The following is an 8,648-nucleotide window of genomic DNA, read 5'->3' as shown; positions in this document are numbered from 1 at the left end:
TAAAGCTTTACCATTCCGAGATATACAGCCTAGAGGCAAGAGGAAACACTGTGATTAAAACATTACCAATTTAAGGCCTAATAACGAGGAGAAACATATGGACTTCTTTTGGAGCTATGGAATATATTTGGTGATAGAAAATCAGTGGTGTAAGTTCCTGCCTGCTTGGATGGTAGACAGGCCAAGACATTAGGTAATCATACATATGAACAATTTTTTCACCTTCTTGGCTTTAGCATCTTTTGAAATGTTATGGTGTAATAAACAATTATATTTTGAAAAAATACCTTCTAGTCTGAACAGTACTGTCTGAACTGTTTGTCTCTTTATGATCCCTTGTAACAGATTAGTTTTGCTCCAATAAGAAAATCTATGCTGTCAGGGTAAGATTCTGGTTGGTCTGTTCCTACATGGAGCAAGGTTAAAGGGTCAGGAAGACATTTGTGCCAGTAAGACCTCATTTGGGAGATATTAAGCTGCAGAAGTTTAGAAGTAGCTTTTAAGCAAGGCTTATTTTGACTCCATTATCTCACAAAGCTAAATCAGTTAATAAATAAATACTTGAAAATCCATCATCTTTGGACCTAGATATAAAGACTGCAAAGTATGATCCAATTTCAAATGAAAAAGACTTAAAATAGTCATTGAAAAAATTGCAAATGTGAGCAATTGAACAAACAATATATGTTTTTTTCCACCATACACAGAATTTTACAGAAATAAGATGAACTGCAATTTTGGGAACAATAAGGTTTCCTTCTTACAAATAGGCAACCAAAGATATATGCCTGTCTTAAGATTGCATCATTAACTACTTAAATTTCCAGGATACTACATGCTTCAGCAGCACGTCTACCCAAATTACAATACAGAGATTTACATGGCTCTTGTACAAGGATGATACGAAAATTTGTGAAGTATTGAATATTTTTCATTCTTCTGATGCAAGAAATTAAAAACAGTTATTAAAAAGTTGATTACAAATATACAAGTGTAAGAATACATGTAATTCATAGAAATAAAAGTTAGTTTGACATCATTCAATCTTCACTTTTTACAAATTCCTTTACATAGCATAACCTTTATAAAACTTTTGAAATAAGATAACATTGTCATTTTATCCTAAAGAAATAAAATTCTTTAAGGACCTAGGAATTAAAGGAATCTTAAACTGTTTCTATATGGAATGCAATCTGAAAGGACACATTTATTAATGAACCTATATATTATAAAACAATGTCGAATTCAAAGGATTATATCTAGGAGAGAATGAAATAGGTTATGGACATTACACAAACAGAATACTAAATATTTTTAAATATACTTTTTTCAGACATGCACCAGAAATATCTTTACTTTCTGTATTACTCATTTCAACAGATAAGTTAAAATTATTTATGATTTAAAAAATCACAAACTCTATAGAAATCATTATAGATGTATACAAACAACTCAAATATATTTTGACATCAAAGTCAGGCAATTCACTTGGAAGAATACCATGGAATCCATGAATTTTTAAAGTAAGATATTGCTGTTGCTTTGTATTGTGAAAATATTTTGTATGGACACATAGGATGGACTGGCAATTTTGAAATTTAAGAAACTTAACTGAATCATTAGGACTTAGGAGAACAATTTGTACGGCTTTCCAAAACTTCAAAGAGGTAGTAATACATACTTATCCTTTTGGCAATATCAAATGCAGCTTCTTCCAAGTTGTGCTTCAGACATGGTTTGAAATAATGGTTCACCAGAAGGAGATCCAGAAATTCTTTGCTATATCTACTCCCAGCAGCAAGATGCAAGGGGGTCAAGAGGCCTTTAGTTTGGGCTTTTTATCTGTATCATGATGAAATAAAGAAGCCACTGTGGTATAATTCCATGTATAAGTACTGTGCAGGGGTGTCCAGCCATTCACAATTATTCCAGGAATATCTACCTTGAGCCACCAACTCATGGACAATGTCTAAGTGTCCACTGTAGGCTTCTCGATGAAGAAGGGTAATACTCATCGTCATCCCTAGTATTCACATGAGTGGCCTTTTTGGAAAGTCGTCTCTGCACTGTAGTAAGGCTGTTATTTTCAACAGAACAAAGAAGAAATTTGCTTGAATCCTTCGCCATTTTTTTCTTGCAACTGATACCATTTCTCACTTTTTCATCTTGTTCTTTAACTTCATAGCAATTGCCTAACCAGAGACTTTGAGTGCCAGTGAGAATGAGCTGTCCATGTATTTTCCCAATAGTTCACATTGGATGAAATGGTCAGAAAAATCCGGTGAATTTTCTGCATTTGTTTTTTTAACTATTATTTATTTTCTCTTTTTTCATTTTTACTATTCTAAATTATTCTAACTGGAGAGTAGGGAATTGGTAGAGAGCAGAGGAAAGATTTTCCTCCGTATTCAAAGGTACAGAATGAAAATGAGGACTAGTGGTGTCTTCATGAGCAGCTTATTCTAGGAATGATAAAATAGGAAATAATGCTTTCTATGTAAATGAATTGGGAAATGGCAGAGGAGAAAGTGAAATGATGCAACCAAAAATATAAAAGCAAAATAAATTAGGGTAATTATGGAGCAATCTTATTATCTATGAGAACCATGAAAGGGAGAGAGGAAGAGAGAGACAGATGTGCAATGATCTAGCTAGCCACAAAATCCATCCCTCTGATCAAATTATAGTGCAAATAATTTTATTTTTTAAAAGAGATGGAAATAGAATTTAAGATCAAATGTCTCCATTGTTTTTAATTATATTTTTATTATCTTAAATACTTGTACAAAGGAATTTCCATTAAACAAATCAGTTTTTTAAGTATAATGGATCTTTATATAGCTTTTCAACACCCTTCCAAACTTCACCCCACTTTAAATTTTTTCTAGTTTCATACTATCTGAATTGAATATTATACCTTCACTCTCTTCCTCCATAACTCTCTTTATTCCTTTCTTTTGACTTCCCCTCATATCTTTCAAGTGATAGTTTCCTGGTATTCATTTTGTTGGAGTAAAGTTCAATTTCATAAGAAATTAAACCTTTGAAATAATAATCTGCGAATAGCATGCTTTGGTTAATATTTTTGTGTAAACTTGTATAAATTTCTATCTTCCAAATATGAGACAGAGCATGGGACCTTTGTGTGTCTGGCTCTGACTTAGTTCACTTAATATATTTTTAGATCTATCCATTTCGTTGCAAATAATGTACCAGTCTTCAAATGGATGGGTGCAATCCAATTGTGTATATGTGCCACACTTTCTCCAACCATCACTCCACCAAAGGACATCTGGGCTGTTTCCGTAACTTGGCTACGGTGAATAGCGCAGCAGTGAACATGGTTGTGAAAGTGATTTTTTGTAACCCTTTGGAAGAATTCATCATTACCTTTATAGGAGCAATCCTCTAGATAGTTTTCCAGAATAAGAATATCCCTCCCTTCATCTTCATCACAATGTATTGCAAGTCCTCAAAACCACATTTCCCCCTACAGGTCTCAATAAGCTAAAGCCACACTGTGCCCATATTCTTTCAATACATTTTTTACATAATTGGACATATAATTAAGTGAGAACCTTCTATATACTTTCCTAATGTGGGAATGAGGGACATGACAGAGTAAAAGTAAAAAATATGTAATTTAATTAGCTATTATCATATTTAAAATCATTTTCAGCTATAATTCATAGCCTCACATAATATTATTTTAATCTTTATTTGATTACTTCATCTAACCCATAAATTATAACAGGTGAGTTTAAAACAAAGGCAAAAAGTGTGGTTTGATTTTGACACTCATGTGTGAAGTTGCACAACATGGGCAAATAGATGGATTGGAATTAATAGCTCTTATCCATTTTGTTAACGTAGAGACGGTTTTCCCAAACTGATTCTCGCAATTCGCATTCCATTCTACAACAAGAAACGTGATAATTTCCTTTGATTTGCTCCTTATTAACTTTTGTTTCCATTTAATTTTATAATGGATGATTTCATAAGTCTACTGTAGATACAAAAATATGTTAAAATATTTCTATCTGTATGCATTGATATATACATACATACATATATTACACAGGTTATAATGATAATGTATAACTTCAGTAACTGTACAATTTACTAAATTACTAAAACTATCGACGTCTCATGCCTGGAATCCTGATTACTCGGGAGGCTGAGATCTGACGATTATGGTTTGAACCCATACTGGGCAAGAATGTCCAGGAGCCTCTTATCACCAAACAACCAACAGAAAATCAGAATTGGAACTGTGGCTCAAAGTAGTAGAGTGGTAGCCTTGAGAGAAAAATCTCAGCCACATCATCCGGGTTCTTAGTTCAAGAAGTACAATCTACCCAAATAAACATCTATTTAATTTAAACATGTGTAAGTAAAGTATTTCCATCACCCAAATGCACAACCATGCTCATTTGCAAGGTAACTCTGTTTTTTCTGAAGTACCATAAAACATTTTCACTTAAGTTAAAAGGATTGCACTATGGGTTCATTCTCTCATTCATTTTTCCACTCAAATACTCAAATCTTACAATTTTTCCAATTATTTAAAATAATAGATTTTTACTTTAATACCCAAATATTAGAGTTTGAATTGAATGTCTTATGACCCTAAATGGGTGTTCTTACCATTTTGTCATGTCCCCAACCCTAAATTATCCTTATTATTTTTCAGATACTTGTGTATGACCTTGGGTTCAGTCCATGTTATGTTATTCTTCCTGAAATTTAGAATAACAGGTGCATGGCAATGTGTACAGATCTTACTGTCCAGTCTGGGCTTTAACCTCTATCCTCACAACAGTAGACTCCCAGGTAGTACGGATTTTCATAAGCTCGTCATAGCTGATGTTTTTTTTTAAGTCATTGCATTTCCTGCAGGTTCATGAGTACTGAATTAATTTGTTTTCTTGGGTTATTTTTATTTTTTTATTGTGTCTCATTTCAATGTATGTGTTGAGTTGTTCCTCACTTTTCCTTTTGTTTCTTTCAATCAAGTTCTTACCTAAAGTGCTGAGAAACCAATTCTTCTTTTTCACGATAGTCAAGATGAACATGATTTATTCCCAAGCAATTTCAATATTATTTAATCACCTTCATATCTATGGATGGTATATAAATGATAAATGCTGCGAAGGGCCTTTTTATTTTCGCAGCAGTCTTTGTCATATACAGACAGATCATGAAATATATGCAGATAATTAAACTCCAGATGTAAGCAAAGAGAAGAAAAACCTATTATTAATTGTAAGAGGCTTTCATTCCAGTGAAAGAAATGCGTTGCTTGATGCAGGATTTCACAATATTATTTTGCTAGGAGGAAGCTAAACAATCATCTAATTCTATAGAATTGAGGGAGAAGAATCAAACTCCTGAATAGTTTATATTTGGGTCAAATAAAAGCATGCTTCCAAAAAGAGAGTTGACTTTAGAGAAACATGCTGAGTTTATGTAAATAGGTGCTTAGCTGATTTTGTTAATTTGTAAACTAATACAGGGAAATAGAGTACAGCAAGGTAAAAAAAGAACTTCGCATTGCAATACTTATGTGTGTGTGTGTGTGTACACATGCACGTGTATACACGCACATGCATGTGCAAGTGCTCATTCATTCATCATCTCTAAGCTTCTGTGACCTAGGATAGTGGTTTACCACTTGAACCATCGTTCCACTCCTGTTTTTTTGGAGATAATCGCATGTATTTTCATGATTGGACTGGCTTTGAATAGTGGTCTTCATATCTCAGCCTCCAGAGAAGCTAGCTAAGCTTATTCATCCTCCAAGTAGCTAGTTAAAATTGGGCCTGTCCTCTATGCTTCACTGCTCTTTTATTCTTGTCCTGAGTTGTTCACATGCCTAAGTCATATATATGTCTAGTTGCCTTAAGAAATACTCTTACTGCTTGGCACCAGGGGCTCCTATCTGAACTCTTAACTACTGAGGAGGCTTGAGAACAGAACCCAGGCCAAAAGTTTTGTAGACTTCCTTCTCAATCTATAGCTGGGTGCATTGGATCATTTCCACCATCCTGCACTATCTACAGGTTAAGATTGGAAGGACTGCAGAATCCAGGCCAGCCAAGGTAGGAAGCTAGACAAGTTGGTGTGCAACTCTTATGCCATTGATAATGGGAAGGCTAAAACGACAGATCAGGTGCATGTTCTTGTGGAAAGGGAACCCCTATCCTAAAATTAACCACCTATACGACACCAGTCCAACAAAAACAAGACCCCAAGTTGAACACAATTTCCCACAACCAAAATAAGTATATACCTTAACATCCAGAAACTTAGTACAATCTGCTCTTTGCTCTAATATCAGCTTCATCTAATTATCATATGATGTAACAAAATAGTTTCTTCATTAAATTTATTATATATTTAAAAAGACCTAGAAAATTCTTTCTCACGTATTAAGTGCAAACGAATGGCAAATTGCCTCATTTCTTACATATTTGACTACCACTATAAATTCATCTTATGATTATTATTAATATTAATATATTCTGATTTATTACTTTATTTTATAACAGTTTTTAAACATTTGGCTTCTCTGCTGAAGTTGAAGTATTTTAATAGTATCATCAAATAATAATACTTGGGTACTTAGAGCAGTATTTTAAAAAGTTTTTAACCAATGGTTTCTAGTAATTCTGTTTTTTTGGGGGGGGTCTGGTCCTGGGACCTAAACTCTGGGCCTGGATGCTGTTCCTCAATGCTAGTTCAAGGCTAGCACTCAAACATTTGAGCCACAGCACCACTTTTTCTGTTTATGTGATGCTGAGGAATCTAACCCAGGGCCTCAAGCATGTAAGGCAAGAGCTCTACCACTGAGCCACCTTCCTAGCTCTCTATGAATTCTTAATTTGTATATTATTTAGTTTATTTTTAATTTCAATTTAATTTTATTGTAAAGGTAATGTACAGAGGAGAGGGATACAGTTACATAAATAAGGTAATGAGTACATTTATTATGGAAGGAATATTGTTACCTCTTTCATTGATTTTTTTGCACACTCAAAAAAAACCCAAGAATTCTATGCTTCCATCGGAAAGAATGACATTGCCCCTTTTGTTAGGAAATGGAAAGATTTTTCAAAAATTATATTAAGCGAAGTGAGCTAGGCCCAAAGAAACATACGTCTCATGGTTTCCCTTATTTGCAATAACTAGTATATGTCTGAGACAAGCAGAAAAGGTCAGATAAGTTGATGTTAGGTAAAATGAACCCTAAGAAATGTATTCAAATGTTTTTTTTTTCTTTCATGCATTTGTTTCCAACGCATTTGTAAGATTATTTCTTTGTTGCTTTGTATGTCCCCCCCCCACCCCCACAATATAACCCCTTCTTTCACTGTATTTGATGTCGGTATAATTTGTGTAGGGGAAGGGTAAAAACAAGTCATTTAAATAAGGATACAGGTGGATCATTGAAACAATGGGAAGTACAAGTTGTCATGTCGAAAATGAACTTTAAAACTTTGATGTGGGGGGGGGGAAGATTGTGTGGGGAAAATGGGGGAAGGCTGGGAAAGGATGGGAAGGGGAAACAAAGGAGGAGGCTACAATGCTTGTTAAGAAATGTGCTCATTATCTTGCCATCTAATTGTAACCCAACTGCACAGTATTTTCACAATAAAAAATAAATAAAAATTAAAAAAAACTACTGCTGCTTTTCCTGTCGTCATTGATCAATAGGTACTTTGCTGTCTTTGTTCATGCATTTTTTATTATAAAATTGATATACAGAAGGCTTACAGTTACTTAAGTCAACCAAAGAGTACACTTCATTTTATTTTCTAAATTTCAAATTTTGAGCTTAATTATTTTCTTTTGTTTCTTTAGGGTAATTCTTTTATTCAGAGTTGTAGGATTAGTTAATTTAGTTTTGCATAATTTTAACACATGTAAATTATTCAGACATATATTTTGCTTTCAAAATAGTTAACATGTGAATATTTAAAAATTATTTTCTTAAATTTTATATGGTTGGTGAATTTAAATAAATATATTATCTCATAGTTCTAAACATATTTGTCCAGGTAACAAATACTTTATTTTCAAGAAGCACATACTTTATTAAAAAAGCCTTCATTACATGGTCACTTTTTGGCAATATTTGTACTTAAATTAAAAAAAAAGTCTCTTTGAGCTGGGCATAGTGATTTGTGGTTTCCATTTTCTAACTATGGTGGGAAGTGTAAATAGGGTTTGTAATTCGGGAGAGAATGGGAAACTATGAGACCTTATCATAAATTTCCAGAGTGAAATGATTAGAGATATAGCCATCCCTAGCAAGATATAGAGCACCTGGTTATCATATTCTAAATCTTGAATTAAAACACCAGTAACAACAAACTTTTGTCAAAATAAAAGGATACATGTTTCAAAATGTTTATTATTTAAAACTTGTTTGCAAAGTTCTCATGTCTTTTATTTCTTAATTTTCAATTTACATAATCTATAAGAAGCCAAGTATCTTGTGACTATTTTATTTCTACTAAACTTTTAAATACTATGAGCAATATTATGATTTCATATATTAAAATACTTTTACTGTTTGTGATAATTTCCTCTGTTTCATATGATAATAACAATATTCCAAATGTGTGTATATGGTGTGTGTGTGT

The 8,648-nt window shown here is 33.1% G+C and overlaps 1 pseudogene; it reads left to right on the top strand.

Annotated features, from left to right (window-relative positions):
• The first annotated feature begins 835 nt into the window (after positions 1 to 835).
• LOC122116350 lies at positions 836 to 932 on the top strand (annotated as a pseudogene).
• The last annotated feature ends 7,716 nt before the right edge of the window (positions 933 to 8,648 follow it).

This window comes from Dipodomys spectabilis, unplaced genomic scaffold, assembly GCF_019054845.1.
Source record: "Dipodomys spectabilis isolate Male_0828 unplaced genomic scaffold, ASM1905484v1 ptg000131l, whole genome shotgun sequence".
Taxonomy (NCBI): domain Eukaryota; kingdom Metazoa; phylum Chordata; class Mammalia; order Rodentia; family Heteromyidae; genus Dipodomys; species Dipodomys spectabilis.
This window is presented reverse-complemented; position numbering and strand designations above follow the sequence as displayed.